The sequence below is a fragment of the Lissotriton helveticus genome, chromosome 7, assembly GCF_964261635.1.
Source record: "Lissotriton helveticus chromosome 7, aLisHel1.1, whole genome shotgun sequence".
Taxonomy (NCBI): domain Eukaryota; kingdom Metazoa; phylum Chordata; class Amphibia; order Caudata; family Salamandridae; genus Lissotriton; species Lissotriton helveticus.
The window spans coordinates 1,549,432,363-1,549,449,622 of NC_136068.1; the positions used below are offsets into that span (position 1 = coordinate 1,549,432,363).

The window sequence follows — 17,260 nt, forward strand, 5'->3', positions numbered from 1 at the left end:
GTACTTGCTAATATGGTTTGTTTTTATCCTACAATGATATGTTATTGATGGTGTTTGCACTTGTCTATAATATGTGCACCTGAAATTGTGTAATTAGCTTGGTTTACAATACAAAAATGATAAATACAGACACATCTGCATCAATGTTCTGAAGCATCCATGCAGTTTTCATCCTCAGCCTTGTGTGCCTACCGGTTTATGCCCTGCTAACTAATAAAGCCCTGATGGTAGATATTGAAATTGTATCCTCAGTTCATTTTAAATACTATGGAGTGGTTGATATCATACAAAATCCCTGACAGACGCAAGTGTGTGGCATGCAGATAATTCACACTAGTTTATTTCTCTTGGAGCTGGCAGGATACTGGGTTATATCTTGTGTACTGCTCGTGTATATTGTCAGTTGAGTCTGTTAAATTGCAGATTTGGGTTTGTCTTTCAGAGTTTCAAGTTATTTTCTATCAATGTCAATTCTAATTCAGACCCTATGTAGCTGTTCTTCAGCGATAGGCAGTTCCTCAAACAATAGGACCGCTCCTTGGCATTGCTATGATTCCTGTCTCAGTTCAATAATCTGCTCTTAACAATAATGTTGCAAATGGTGTAGCTTGTATGTTAAGAATGTTTCTTACTTTCTTATTCGAACTTTGAGTACACACCTATAGAGGGATTTTAATAAATGTTGGAGGTTTCAATTCAAAATATATCAGATTTTTTGGCGGGGGGCAAAGTGGTGGGCAGTAGGGGAGCCCCCTCCATGTACTTTGCAGGGGGGCCCCTCAAGTTTCATTACGCCACTGCTGAATGCCCAAGTACATGTGCTCTGACACTTCAAATGGGTATGTGCAGCAATCCCAGATTGGCATATTTAACTTACCTATAAGTTCCTAGTATATGATACAAAATGTGCAGAGGGCTAGTAAGGTAAATTTCAATAGTGCACTGCAGCACATATTGTGCCACCACTACACAGACCAGGTGAAAACTTGGCCTGGGTCAGGTAGCTTTTAAAACAGTCATCGCTCTGGGAGGTGTGAAGTGTTCCCAGGATTGGGGAATAAAATGGACTATTAGTGGAAGTGTGACCTCCTCCTGCAGTATGGCCAAAGGCGGTGGCCACAGATGGTCCAGCTTCAAAGGGGCTACTGCCTCTGAGAATCAAACACAAGTAACACCTTAGTCTGCCTGCCTCTATGTGTAGGTAGACAGGCAGACTCCTCTAGAGGTGGAAATCAGCTGTAGACTGTTTTCCAGGAGGGGTGGCCAATTAAACAGGACACACTTCAGGGGTGTGCACTTAGCTCTGACCAAGGGAAGAATGGACAAAGGGTTCTGACATTTTGAACTGGGCAGTGATACACTGTGGGACTGTTTAGTACCAACCCTACCGAAAGGGATGTTGGAAGGGGTATGGCTGCCTCATGGGAATTTAAGCCCAATTGATTAGAAAGTATTACCCATCCACAAACTCTAAATTAGCATAACATTGGCACCCCTGGCTTCCAGCCTCAGAACACCGGTGGACTTGGAAAGGACACAAGGACTACACTTGCTAAATCTGTGGTCCTCAGGAAAAAAGGCTGCACCAAGGCAGACTGCACATGCTGAACCAAGACAGGACTTCAGAAATAGAAGTTTATATGACATGAAGAAAGAACCCTTCCATCGACCTAAGGAGAAAAGAATCATTTTGCGTTAACCGCATGCGTGCGGGCGGAATTCCGCCCGTACGCTGGGTTTTTAAAAAGCGCACTTTACGTGACGAGCTGGGCTCGTCATGAGCGTGCGAGGAGGCTACGCCATGACGAGCCCAGCTCGTCATGAGCGTCGAAGGGGTTAAAGAACTCTCACCCCTCAGAGGTACCCCTTGGTGGCCTGCTTCATCATAGAGTTCATTGCGTTCTGCCGGCTGAGAGATGCACGTGAGCATTGTGTTGGAGAAGGACTAGGGTAGTTAGTGGAGGTGGGGTTACTCTTTAAAAAAAAAAAAACCTGCCTGGTACCCCTAACTTTTTAATCTGTGTACCAGCTGCTATGATTAAAAATGGAAAGTCCCACAACTCTAGTTACCTCTTTCTCTGAGGGTCAACATGTTTATGCCACTTATGTTCCCAAATGCTCGTGGCTTTCATCAGGACAGATTATACTACCACAATCAACATTTATTCCATAATGCCGAATAACTGCGGAATTTACCATACATACGTCAAGCACACCTAAACCACATACTTAGTGGGTATCTGAAAAGAGATGGAAAAAACAGCATTTTTCAAGTATTATGCACAGAAGTTGAAATACCATGCTCTCAACTTGTTGCTAATGCAGGATAATGTAGCTGTATCATGTTTCACATCTTAAACCATAAGGCTATGTCAAAAAAATGAGGTTCGTCCCTGTGGAATAAAAATGCAATGTGGGCACATCTAGGAGTCATACAGGACAAAACCAAGCATCATGCACTCTGGACACTACACTCAAACACACGTAGCGAAAATATACATATTTAGCCACTTAATAGTGGTCCATAGGTACACTAAGGAGAAGGGTACCTGTTATCACACACTGGATTGCGAAAGATTAAAAAGGAAAGAAATAAGCATCAAGGTCCACTTGTGAATTAAAGTCTCCAACTTACAAGCGGCTAAGCCATACTTCCGACTCCAAGGTCCCCGCCTGGCCTGTCCATCCGTGTCTGCTTCTTGAGGCAAAGGAGTAGCAAGAGCTGTTGAAATATGCTTTCTTCTGACAGCTACATCTCTTAATTAAATGCACCTTACTTCTCTTGTGTGTGCCTCAGGGTCTTGAGAGGAAGACGAGAGTATATCTGAAACAAAATGGCTACAGAGAGTTGCACTACTTCCAGATTCATTCAACTTCTAAATTGTTACATTGAAACAAGTGTGTGGTGAAATTCCTGTGTGGGATAATCTGTTCTAATATTTAATATGTTTGTGGACAGAAACACCCACAGTTTGTGAATGGGGCAAATTACGATATGCTAAAAAATATATGATGACAACAAATATTAAAAGCAGGTATTAAACAACTGACCATGGATACTAGAGCTAGAGAATGGCTGAAAGGATACGTGACCACGGAGTGATCTGTCCACAAGAGATATTGCCATTCAGTCCTGATGTGTGTTAAGTCTGAAAACCCATCACTGTTCCTTCTCGAGCAGGGTTCTCACAGCAAACAGGGTTTGGTAGGTGTCCTAATACCACCCAGTTGAAGTCAGCCAATATGTGCCATTTTTCAATGTAATGCATTGGCATTTTGGTTGTGCTGCAGCGCATCTTAAGTTACTTCTGTATTCGCATATTATGTCTTTGATTTTGCAACTTGTCATCCTAATATATCATAATTAAGGCTCCCAGTTAACCGTTTTTACTGATTTTTAAAGATAAATACAGAAAAAGAAAAATGCTACTTACCCAGTATGCATCTGTTCTTAGCATATAGAGCTGTAGAATCATATGCTCTAGCATAGATCGCCATCTAGTGTTGGGCTTGGATGTTTGCACTTTGTTTTTCTCGAAGTCTTTGTAGTCAAGAGGTAGGTGACTCCTCCCTTCGGTGATAGTGTGCATGGGCATCAGCTCCATCCTTCGATTGTTTTGCCATAAAGGGTGATGATGGAGTTAGTAAAGTAGTAAAGCTAGATGTCCATGTGTAATGTATCCAAGTAAGATAATACTGCAACAGTTAGAGGTACCCGGAGAGGCGGTTGGGCGCATTTGATTCTATAGCTCTATATGCCAAGAACAGATGCATACTGGGTAAGTAGCATTTTCCGTTCGAGGCATATGAGCTGTAGATCATATGCTTTAGCATAGACTATACAGCAGTTATCTCCCAAGCGGTTGCTAACCTGTAGCTGTTGCAGTGGTTTGAAATAGTGTTCGTAAAACTGCCTGGCCCACACTAGCTTGCTGTCTTGCTAACACATCTACACAATAGTGTTAAGTGAATGTGTGTGGTGTAGACCAGGGTATATTCCCTAAGATTGCCATAAAAGCCCATAGTTTGCGTGTAGTGTTTGCTCTAGAGGGAATTGTTAATGTGCGTTTAGCTTTAATGTATCATATTTGAATGCACTTAACTATCCACCGTGCAATACCTGCTTTGATATGGGATTGCATTTATGCAGTGGCAAAAAAGCAACAAAGTTGTTTTTTTTGCTAAAAGATTTTGTTCTATGTAGTACAGTATGGCTCTTTTAACATCTAATGTGTGAAGAGCATGTTCTGCCACTGAATCTAGTTGAGGGAAGAATACAGGCAACTCAACAGACTGATATGAAAGGCAGAGACAACTTCGGGTAACATTTTGGGATTAGTCCTAGGAATCACTTCATTTTGGTGTTTTTGTAAAACTGGTTCTTGTATTGTTAGTGCCTGAAGCTCACCCACTCTTTAAAGAGATGTGACCGCTACAAGGAAGGCTACTTTCCATGTGAGAAACTGTAGTTCGTATTTGTGTAAAGGTTCAAATGGTGGACCCATGAGTCTAGTGAGAACTATATTGAGATTCCACACTGGAGAAGGTGGAAGTCTCGGAGGAATGATTCTTTTTAGTCCTTCCAGAAAAGCTTTGATAGCGGGTACTCTAAAAAGAGACAAATGCTGTCTGTTTTGCAAGTAAGCAGCTATTTCAGCAAGATGCAAGCGTATGGATGTATACGCCAAATTAGATCGCTGTAGGTGTAATAGGTAACAAATTATGTTTTGTATTGAAGCATCTAGTGGATTGATTTGATTGTTGGTACGGTAGATTACAAATAGTTTCCATTTTGCTGCGTAGCATGCTCTTGTAGTAGGGCGCCTAGCCTCTTTGATGATGTTCATGCAGTCTGGCGGAAGGCTAAGGTAGCCAAACTCTAGGATTTCAGGTGCCAGATCGCAAGGTTGAGATGACTGGGATCTGGGTGTCTTATCTCTCCATGGCTCTGAGTGGGAAGATTGGGTGAGATGTATAGTTTTTGGTGAGGAACTAATGATAGTTACAACAACGTTGTGAACCATGGCTGTAGAGCCCATGTTGGAGCAACCAGGATGAGTGTGAGGGAATGATGTGAGCTTCAGAACCACTAATGGAATTAGCGGGAGAGGTGGAAAAGCAGAAGCAAATTTTCCTGACCAGTTTAACCATATCGCATTGCCTTTGGATAGTGGGTGTGGGTGCCTGGAGGCGAAGCTTGGGCATTTTGCATTGGTGTGTGGCAAACAGATCTATTTCTGTGTAGCCCCACATTTGGAATAATGGGAGGAGAACTTGATGATGAAATTCCCATTTGTGGATCTGTTGTCGACTGAGCAGATCTTTATTCTGGTTGGTTACTCCTGGGATGAGTTCTGCAAGGAGATATATTTTTTGAGGTATGGCCCATCTCCAGATGCTTTGAGCTAATTGGGAAAGCTGAAGGGAGTGTGTCACCCCTCCTACCCCCCCTGTTTTTGTATGTAGTACATTGCTGTCATGTCTGTACGAACTAAGACGAAAAGCTTTGAGAACAAGAAATATTGGTAGCAGTTCTAGGAAATTTATGTGGAGTTTGTTGTACAGTCCACATGCCCTGAATGGTGTGTTGTTGAAGATGCGCTCCGCAACCAGTGAGAGGAGTCTTACTACTATCTGTGGAACCAGGTCGAGGAACGACGTCCCTTGGAAAGGTTTTGTATATTCCACCACAGCAGAAAGAGATGGGTGCGGCAGTCTACCAACACTACATCTGTTAACTCTCCTTAAGCCTGGTTCTACTGACGTGCTAAGCATTCCTGTAGAGGGAACATTTGGAGTCTTGCATAAGGAACGATTAGAATGCAGGAGGCCATCATTCCTATCAACTGCATGAACACTCGGCCTGTAGAGAGTGTGGAGGTTGAAATTGTGATTTTAGATTTTGCATGTTACATATCCTGACTGGGTTGGGTATGCTAGAGCTTTGCAAGTATCTATTGTAGCTCCTAGATACGCTTGTGTGTTGGATGGCTGGAGATGAGACTTGGCGAGGCCGACAGTGAACTCAAAGTTGTGAAGTAGTTGAACAGTTCTTTGTGTGGCGTAGGCAGCTGTGTTGCGATTTGGCTTTTATTAGCCAATCATCTAAATAAGGGAAGACGTGAATGGGTTGCCTTCTTAAGTGAGCTGTTACTACTGCCAGACACTTGGTAGACACTCTGGGAGCTGTATTTACCCCGAACGGAAGAACTTTGAATTGATATTTTGTACCGTCCACCACGTACCAGAGATATTTTCTGTGAGCTAGGTGAAGGGGAATATGAACGTAGGCGTCCTTTAAGTCCAGAATGGATAGAAAGCCGCCCTGTTGAAGCAATGGAAGCACCTGTTGGAGTGTGACCATGTGGAAGTGGTCTGTTTGAATGTAGAGAATTAGTTGTCTGAGGTCTAATATAGGCCTGAGAGAGCGTCCTTTTTGGGGATTAGGAAGTACAGGGAGTATACTGTACCTTGATGAAATGGAACTGGTTCTATTGCATGTCTTTCCAATAGAGAGAACCTCTTGTTTTAAGTGAGTGAGATGTTCTGGTGATATTATATGAGGTTTTGGAAGAATAGTTGGGGGGAGTGGTTATAAGCTCCAGGCAGTAACCGTACTGGATAATTTGTAGTACCCACGTGTCTGAGGTGACTGAATTCCAGACAGGCAGGACTTGTGAGAGAAATCCCCGGACAGGTGTGGAATGATCGGGGTAGCGGAGGGAATTGACTTTGTTTGGGGGGGAAATGGAATTGCCTTTGCCTCTTCCCAGATTCTTCCCTCTATAACCTCCTCGACAATAGACCCTGGAAGAGGTGGATTGATTATTCCCCTTATATAAGGAGGAGTGATTTTCTGTGGACACTGTCTTTGAGCCACCCCTGTAAAAGGTGCAGTGAAAGGACCCTATGTTAGTTGGTAATTGTAAACCCCCCACAGACTTTTGTGACCTGTGTCCTTTTTCAAGGGAGGTATCTACAAGCTGGCCCGAAAAGATGTTCCTTATCAAAAGGCTAGTTTAGTATAAAGTATTGTACCTCCTGTTTAAATACAGAAATCCTAAGCCAAGCATGTCTGCCCAGTAGTACGCTAGTATTAAATGCACGAGCTGCTGTGTCTGCTGCATCTAGTGCACATTTAATGGAAGTGTTACTGATAAGTTTGCCTTCCTGGATAAGGTCATTAGCTTTTGAGGTCATTAGCTTTTGCTTTGTACTGATCAGGTAAGAGTCGCATCAGTTGTTCTAACTCATCATAATGAGCCCTATCATAGCGTGCTAGCAGAGCCTTAGCGTTTGCAATATGCCAATAATTTGCCTCCTGTGTAGCCACTATTACCCGAGGCATCAATGAGCTTGAACTCCTTGTCAGGAGGGGGAGCCTCACCTGTGGTTTGAGAGTTAGCTCTCTTGCGAGCGTTAGAGACTACAAGAGTGTCCAAAGGCAACTGACCTTTAATATAAGCAGGATCTGTAGGAGCGGGTTTGTATTTTTTGTCTACTCTGGGTGTGAGTATTCTAGCTCTAACTGGGTCTTTAAAGACCCCACCCGTGTGCTTTAACATTCTCTTTAGCATAGGTAAAGTGTGAGTAGATCTTTGAGAATAGGCGAGTGTCTCAAAGAGGAAATCCTCTTCCAAAGGTTCTTTATGGAGCTCCACCCTGTGATATTGTGCTGCTCTGTTAATGAGTTGAGCGTATACAATGTTATTAGGTGGGGAGGGTCTAGAAGGATACAGGTCAGGGTCATTATCTGTATCTGGTTCCTTATTGTAATTTTCCCATGGTTCAGTATCTTGAGGTATGTCCTGATCTGGTGGTATGTCCTGTTCCTCATCAGTATCCCAATCCCCACCCCCATAATGCTCATCCTGAATGCTAGGTGAAAGTGGAGGTGGTGGTGAATTTGATGGTGAAATAATCAAATTCGGATTAATAGGAGGAGAGGGATGTGGAATGTAAGGTGGAGAAGGGTTAGTATCAAAGTCCTTTCTCTTAGGAGGTATAGAAAGGTCATCTGTAAGGTCCAGCTTCCGTATTTTAGGAATGGCTCATCGGACTGAGGCTCTTTGGGTGGAGTGTCCTTTTCTTTGTTTGCTGTTTTCGGTGCAGAGTGTTTTGGCTCAGGTGCCTTTGGTGTAGTAGTTTTAGGCTTAGAGTTTGGGTTTAGGCTCCGATCCTTTCGGTGCAGAGGGTTTCAGTTCCGAGCCTTTTGGTGCAGAGGATTTAGGCTCAGAGCTTTTAGGGTACGGAGGATTTCAGCTCCGAGCCTGTAGGCGTTGGGGATTTGAGTTCTGAACTTTTAGGTTTGGAGACTTTATGTTCCAAAGTCTTCGGTGTCGAAGGTGTAGTCTTCAGTCCCAGTGGTGTGGTGACCGGTAGAGACTTGGGCTTATGTTTCGGTGTCGAGGGTGTTGGTTCAGAACCGTAATGAGGCCGTCTCGAGCCCGAGCTGGATGGCTTCTCTTTATTTATTATTATTATTAGATAATTCTTGATAGAGCGCATGGATACTCTTAGGCATCCCAGCGCTAGGCTCGACTACAAGATGGTTCCAGTCTCACTGTAATTTCTAGAAGAGACAAGTTTTTAGTTGCTTTTTGAACATCAGATCTGAGCTCAAGCTGCGAGATGTTCGATGAAAGACCATTAGCGAGTGGTTCATTTTAGGACCTGTGCCCCAAAGTGTTTTGTGCGCGATGCAGAGTGCATTGAACATTATGCGTTCTGCAATAGGTAGCCAGTGTAGTGATTTCAGTGCTGGTTTGGCTGAGTGCTTTCTGGGGATGTTGTGTAGCAACCAGGCTGTGCAGTTCTGCACCACTTTGGGGGGCCCAGATATAGCGAGTTACAGTAATCCAGCCGAGGCAGTATCAGAGCTTGGACCACTGTTCTGCGTGCTTTTTTCGGAAGAATGGGTAGTATTTTCCTTAGTTGTCTTAATATTCCATAGCAGGTAGCTGCTACTTGGACCGCTTGGTGGTCTAATTTTAGTGAACACTAACCAGATTCCTAGGCTTTTGATCCTGTCTTTGGGTTTTGGGGCTGGACCCAGGCAGTTCGGCCAATTCAGTTTTTGGGTGGCTCGTGTGACATTGCTAAGGATCATTGACTCAGTCTTCTCCCCATTAAGTTTCAGAAATTATTGGTCCATCCAGGTGGCCACCTTTCCCAGACAAGATTCAAGGTCAACTGTACTCTTCTTTGGCTGGTTTAGGGCTACTACTAGCGGAGTGTCATCGGCGTATGTCAATATCTGGACCCCAAATGGAGTGACTATCTCCACCAGGGGTCTCAGGTACACGTTGAACAGGGTAGGGCTCAGCGATGGGCCCTGTGGTAGCCCGCAGGTTAGGGGGACTGTTCTTGAGGTATGTCCACCTTCAAATACCTGGAATGTTCTGTGTCAGGAATGACGGCAACCATGCTAGTGCTTTGCCTATGACTCCCACCTCTTTAAGTCTATCTTGAAGAACACCATGGTTTACAGTGTCAAACGCGGCACTTAAGCAAGATGATTGCCGCAGTGCCTCAGAGGTCAAGCACTTTCCATGATTCCTCCAGGACCATGAGTAATGCAGTGTTTGTACCATGGTTAGATGGGAATCCAGTCAGATGTGTAAGATTTCGTGGGTCTCCAGAAAGTGGGTAAAGGTCTTGTTTACGTGTTTGTCTAGAATTTTTGTTCGGGGGAGTAGCAAGACCTGCCGATAGTTGTTCCATACTTTCGGGTTAAGATTCTTTTTTTTTTTTTTAAAGTGTTTTAACCATTGCATGTTTCCAGGTTGATGGTACTATTGCGCTATTTATGGACGAGCTGAATGCTTCCAGTAAAGCTGGTAGAATCACCTCTGACTTTGTGCAGCACATGTCGCAGGGTGATCCTGATTTTACGGACGTGAAAAGTTTGGAGAGGGTGTTCAAATCTAGGATTGGAAGTTCCATCAGGCCGACCTTATCCTCTTTGGTACTTCCTGTTTCTGTCCTAGGCTTATCTGGTTCCGGGGGTGGAGGGATGGGGGAGGCATTGTAGATGTCGAGAATTTTTTAGTAAAGAATTCTGCCAATTCCGCACAGCGCTGGGGGGCTGATTCTGCAGGCCTTTCAGGCTGTGGACATTGTGAAATCTTTAATATTCTTGCAATCTCACTGGGGGCATTTGCAGTCATGTTGATCTTCTCTTCAAAGTATTGGGCCTGGGCTGTTTTAGTTTCTTTTTGATAGATCTTAATCGCCTCTCTGTAATTTTGTTTTTTCTCTGGGTGTTAATCCTTTCTCCACGTCCTCTCTAGTTTTTTAGATTTTTGTTTTACTTCCCAAATTCTGCAGTTAAACTATGGGGATAGTTTTTCTGTTGGTCTCTTTGAGCTCCATTTGTAAGGGATGATGGAAACCAGTGACCTTTCAATCCATTGGTTGAAATAGTCGTTGGCGGCTATACTGGGGTGGGGGTCACCTTTGGGGCTCTCACTCGCCAGTGTATTTGACCAGATTCCAGTGTCGAGCTTAGCCCATAATCGGTCCCATTTCTTTGATGGCTGCTAATTGGAGACAATGTTTTGTGACTTCCAGCTCATTGGGATTATGAAGTGATCTGACCATGGGATTGGGAAAGGGTTATCAGCGGAGAGATTCTCTTCGTTAGAAAATATTGGGTCTAAAAGATGACCTTTATCGTGTGTTGGGCCACTGACTTTGTGTGAGTTGTAGGGCCTGCAGTTTTTGCGTGAGGTAAAAAGCCTCACCTTTTCTGACTTCCTCTAAGTGTAGATTCAGATCTCCTGAAATAATAAAGTTGGAGGTGAAGGTGGTATCGGAGCCCTTGTTTTATGTTGACTGGGCGCAGGGGGATCAGTACTGCAATACGCTGACCCGGAGTGATGTGCTCTTCTTCCTCCATGTCCGAGTCTGCTTTGGACACGGCGAGCTGTTCTTCCTCGGCTCCTTCGAATAGATGTTGGATATCCTGATCTTCTCCGAAATGTCTGGTACGGAGCCGCTGTGGTGTTGCATCTTGTGGCGTTGAGCCAGACGATCACAAATTGTTTTCTTCAATCGGAACGATCGACACGCTTCACAGTCCTTTTTGTTGTGATCCGGGGATAAGCAGAGGTTGCAGACCTCGTGCAAGTCGGTGCATGGAAACTTAGCACGACAACCGCGACATAGCTTAAATGGAGTCTGTTCCATTGGCTGCTAGCACGGTAGGCCCAATGGCCCGCCTCAAGTTTCCCGATCGAAGGTTTTGTCAGTTGGGACGATGCGCGTCGAATGGGGAACCACGATCAAAGACAATACTGTCAAGGATAGAGGACTGCGCGTCGAAGTTTGAAAACGAAACCGGAGCGTCGCAATACACATCCGAACCCGATGGCATAAAAAGCAATCTAAGGATGGAGCCGATGCCCATGCACACTATCATCACCGAAGGGCGGAATCACCTACCTCGTGACTACAAAGACTTCTTCGAGAAAAACAAAGTGCAAACATCCAGACTCAACACTAGATGGGGATCTATGCAAAAGCATAAGATCCACAGCTCATATGCCTCGAACACAATGTTTTCCTTCTGTATTTATTTTTAAAGTGGAAAAATTCTGAAAAAATTGATTCTTGTGAGAATCTCCATGTTGATTTTCATGAACTCAAGGCAAAAGCTGAGAAGATATACAGTATGGGTAGTTAAAAACAGAATGAGATTCTTAAATATGGCCATATGTTAACATTTGTAGTAGGACACTAATATGTACTGTTTTGTTATATGTGGCTGCCTAATTTGCTAAAAAGCGACAGGCATCCACATATGAGTGCTTGTCTAAGAGTTAAATAAATGTGGAAATACACCATTTTACAACTCCATGTATTTGCAAAACACAAAATAAATCTGGATAAACACCAATAAGATGGCCCAAAAATAAACATGGATAAATACAGACAAACGTTAAACAAAAAAAATAAATACCGTAAAACCAGGAGCCCTATTCATAATTTGGACAGACAGGTTATCATGTAGACGACCCGGGAGGTACTACAATTGGTGAACTGTATGTTCCCACAAGCAGTTGGTCCCCAAACCCACACTCTTGGTAACCTGCCAGTGGACAGACACTACAATTCCTGCACGAGTGGTGTCCATCTACTCTTGATAGAAGACAGAGGATGTGGATGTTCTGTGGGTTCCTAGTACTATGTGCTGGTGAGTCCCTAAGACTTGATCCTCTTGTGGGAGAACAGTGCTTTCTTGAGATTCGCTGAGCCGCCATTCAAGATTAGTCATTTTTCACTTACGATTTTGCTCATCTTAGATGCAAAGTTTTAGGTTGTTACTCAGACATGGCATTCCTCTGTTCGTTTCTGTGGGGTGTGGTATGGTCAAGAAGGACATCTCTATAGGTAATTGCTCTTTTGATGGCTTTTTAAACTACATTTGTAGGTTATTTCCACACCCTGAATTTTAAAATTAGGGAGTTAGCTTGGATTTTGAAGTCCTTCATGTCACTGCAATTTCTTCGTATTCTCAGAAACTGCCCAAAGGGTAAATATTCCCTAAGGTGCCTGGGGTGGAAGCTGTCAAATTGTAGGAGGCAGTTACAAGCTGTTGATTTCTCCTGCGTAACTATTTGAGTTCTTCCTGTTACGCTAGGAAATGTTGGTCCAGAAAGATTAAATCAGTGTTGCTCAGAGAGGGTATTCTCAAAAACTGATTTTTGAGTATTGAGACAATCCATGAACTTTATGGCTAGGGTTGCATCCCCATACCAGATGACAAAAACGTCATCAACGTAACTTTCCAAATTTTGTTATTAGGTATAAATCAATTGGCCTGTGTCAAGATTTTCAAGGGTTCTAGTGTTTCCAGGTGATGTACATACAGACCCACTATATTGGGAGCAAATGTGATTCCATGCTGGTCCCGTGTTTTTGAAGGAACAAAGATCCTTCAAACTAAAAGAAGTTACATGTAAGTTGAAGTTCAACACACTCAAGTGCAAAATGTCTAGGAGTCTTGTACTCCATCAGTCTCAAACAGAACCTCCTCAATTACATCCAAAGTTTCCATTTGTGGGAGAGCTTGTGTAGAGGCTATGTTGAGGCCCATCAGTAGGTCAAAGTCCACACCAAGTAGTATGCAGAGGACATCCTGTCCGTCAGGCAGCTGCTAGCCTTTTGTACTATTAGTCTAAAAAAGGCATCACAGAATTTGGATAAAGGCTTGAGAACAGAGCCAATCTCAGAAAAAATTGAATGACTAGGTGGATAAGAGATATTACCAGGTAAACGTCCTGACATTCCAGCCATGTCTAGAGGCGCAGAGCCTTCAGGCACAGGGTCCACACCCCATTCTGTTTGTTGCAGTACCACCTGGTGGTTGGGTTATTCATTAGTACCTGCACCAGCCATCCCTTGATGAATGGAAGGAAGGATTCCAATGCCAAGCGAATAGCTCTAGACTCCAAAAAGTTGAAGTGAGGAGATGATTTTTCAGAAGACCAGACCTCGGATCTCCACCTTTTCCATATGGCCGCCCCACCCAACCCAGGAGTGACATCTGTCACCACTGTGAGCTCTGGACGGGAAAGGGAGCGGGTTTGCTGCAGACCCAATCTTGATTTGTCAGCCACCATTGTCAATCTTTAGCAGTTCCCTCCGATATTTGGACTAGGTCAAAAAGATTCTCCTGATGCGGTGCTAGACTGGCACTTTAGGTCCCACTGCAGAGTCCACATAAGCCATGGGCATGCTGCAGGATGCAGAAGGCCAGGAGACCCAGCAGCCTCAGTCATTCTAAATCCAGGAAAGAGGCAAAACATTGAAATCATAGCCTGAATATCCCAGTCTCAATGCTCCGGAGGATAAACATGGAACTATACGGTCTATATTTTTTCCAATGAAAGAAAGCATCAGAGGGTCTGTGTGACTTCGGCATGTTCATGGTGTACCCCAGCGAGTGCAGAAGGTTTGCCGTAGTCTGGAGGTGGAGAACGACTGTCTGGGAAACATGCCTTCAACAGCCAGTTGTCATCTAGGTAGGGGGAAGACTTAAACCCCTTAACTCAGAAGATGGGCTGCAACCACCACCATCACTTTGATGAACATCGGAGGGGCTCTGGTTAAGCCAAAAGGGAGCTCAGTGAACTGGAAATGTGCGTTAACTGCCTGTGGGCCAGCATGACAGGGATGCGAAAACATGCATCCTGCAGACCCAGCACTACCATCAAGTCTCCAGGACAGCTAGAACCTGAGCCAATGTGAGCATTTTTAATGTCTTTCAGGAAGGCGTTGACGGCATAGATCTAATATGGGACAGAGGCCTCTGTCTTTCATCGGCACCAGAAAGTAGCGGGAATAATAATCACACCCTATTTCTGATGCAGGAATCCTCCCCTATGGCTTCTTGGGCCAAGGAGGCATCCACTTCCTGACAGAGTAAGGAGAGCTGCTCCTCAGTCAGCCATTCCTGGGATGGTGGGAGAGGTTGAGGTGTTTCCATAAATGGTAGGGTGTATCCGTTCTGCACGATCTGATGCATGCACTTGTTGGATTTAATCTCGGACCATTGGGGGCAGGTGGTGCCGGAATCTACTGCCAACTAGATAGCTATGCTGGATGGAGAGCACATTAAGGGGGCTGTGAAGATGCAGCAGCGAGAGAGGTAGGGGACTAGACAACACTGTGGGACTGGCTCTTGCGTCCTTTTTGGGCTCCGCTGCACCATCCTCAAAAGCACTGGGCAGGATGTTGCACTGGGTATGGTTGGTACTGCGGACCTCCAAAGGTGCCCCTTCTATGTCTGCATTAGGGGGCAAAGGACTGCAGCCAGGTCGAGAGGGAAAGGCTAAGCAATCTGGCAGTGACCCTGGTTGAGCAAAAGTGCTCAAGCGCTGCCTCGTCAACAAATTGACATGCCCTTCAATGACTCCGGTCTATCAGTAAAGACTGGACATCCGCAGTGTCCCCCAGGGGATCCTAATAAGGCATGGTGGCGCAGCGCCATCGTAGAAGCTATGGCTCTATCCACGGAGTTCGTGGTGGCCAGTGGACACCAGATCGTAGCTAGATCCCAGACGTCCACCAAAACTTGGTGGAGGATGGCGTGACCTTTCACAAGCAGAATGGAAAGAAGCTGTGCAACAAATCCTACAATGCATGGGAATATCGACCTAAGGTGCATGGGGGGGGGGTTCACCAGACTCTTGGATTTCCTAACCGGCGGTGTGGTAGGAACATGCCTGCCCCACCAGTCTCTCCGGAAAATTGCTTACATACATACATACATGCCGCTATGTAACTATGCTATGCATCTGCACACAGATTCACAATTATTACGACTATGATTTAAGACTGCTGCTAAGTGTGTGTATTCGGTTTGTATTCTGCACTTTTATGGCCTTCAGGTGGTAATGACGTTTTTACTAGTACTACTACTACACTTTGTCATCATCCTGGCATTTAACATTATACTGTGTTGGGCTATATGCAGAACCAAAGAACTCAATGAGAGTTCTCAACATCTAGCAGCTGACTTGGTGGCAGAGGTGAAACAACCTCACTTGGTGGCAAGTGCCCAGGTAGCAAACATACTGGAATGCCTTTTTCCAGTGATTAATGTAATCTTGTGCGGTGATGCAGACAGGATTGTCAACTTTGTACCCGTCGGCAGTGTGATTATAGCTGGCGCTAAGGTCATCGACACCTATGCCACTGTGGACATTGTCATTGTAGTGAGCATTGTCGTCCACAGAGGTAACACTTTCTTCATCTGTAGCTTCGCTCTCATCCATGATCGAAAAGTCACCTGCAATGGTGCCGATGCCTTAGTAGGTTTTTAAAGCATCTTTTTTAATAGGGTTAAAGGTTCCGATCTTGGCCTATGAGCTGAAGACAAATTAATGTTCTTAATTCATTTTTCTGAACCCTCTGAATATGGAATTTAGTCACCTGAAGACCTTCCATTAGATTTCTTTAATACCGGCTTAGAAGGCTCCTTGGTAGATGTTTTGTCAGACAGATGATCAATGAACGGCCTGCTGAGCACTTTTACGTGAGCTTTGTTTGCCATTGCTGAAGTACATTCACTCTTCACTAGATCTTTTGAAATCGGATAAGCAATCAAACCTCTCAGTCATTCAGTCTTTGAGGAAAAGGTTTAGCAGATCTTGCAGTCCTTTTGCCTTACAAGATGGATGTAGGCAGCAAATACATTCCTTGTAAGGATTTCCAGAACGTAGCCTCAACTTCTGACGGGTAGGACGTGGGCTGAAGAGACTTTTTTAAATCCGAATTGATGATCTGTCAAGGTTCAGAACAAATTAGTTTATTTTTATTTATTTCTTACTTTTATACAGCGCAAAACTGTCACCCTATGGGTATCCTGGCGCTGTGACTTGCCCAGATGACATTGTGCATGAAGTTAATCTATTAACGACGCGGTATGCTCACAGTGCTAGTTCTTAGGGAAGAGCCATGTCTTTAGGATTTTTCTAAATGGGAGCAAAGATTTGATTTGCCTAATATTCAGGGGAAGGTCATTCCAGAGTTGTGAGGCTGCTACCCCAAAGGCTCTACCACCTGTCTTGGTCTTCTTAAATCTGGTGGTGGTTACCAAATTTGCGCTTGATGAGCATAGGTTTCTCCCTGGAGTGTACCAGGTGATTTTCTCCTGCATGGATATTGGACCTAGGCCATGTACTGCTTTGAACACCTTACAGAGAGATTATAATGAAATCTCATTTATGGGCAGCCAGTGAAGGTCTTTTAGAGCTAAAGATGTTGAGGACCTATGCTGCCTGTTTAACGCCAGTTTGGCTGCTATAGACTGGATCCTCTGTTATTTCCGCAGTGCTGATTGTGGTGCTCCCAAATACAGGGAGTTTCAATAGTCCAACCTGCTCAGTATTAGACTCCTCACCACCAGTGTTCTGGAAGTGGCAGGCAGGAGCGGGAGGATCTGGCGCAGTATTCTTAGCAAGAAGCAGGTACTGACTTTTATTGATTTGTGATTCCAATTGGAGGTTGTCATCCATTAAAACTCCCAGGTTACACACTGTTCTGGCAGGGATCAGTGGTTTATCCGTAGGGGTGAGTCTAAATTCCATGTCAGGACCGGAGGCTTCAGATTATGCTTTTTACCTTCTTCGCTGATTTATTCACAAAACCGACAGCAGCCAAAAAGCACATAACAGCCCTACCTCAAACCAAGGGTAAGGGCAAAATGAATAAGTCCATCAACTACAACTCCCATGAGCATCATAAGGCAGTC

At 44.4% G+C, this 17,260-nt stretch overlaps 1 protein-coding gene across 2 annotated transcripts in view; it reads right to left on the bottom strand.

The window, feature by feature from the left end:
- PPP1R12C (protein phosphatase 1 regulatory subunit 12C) overlaps nucleotides 1–17,260 on the bottom strand; it is a 1,267,429-nt gene that overhangs the window by 855,100 nt on the left and 395,069 nt on the right. The gene's annotated exons all lie outside the window — the stretch shown is intronic.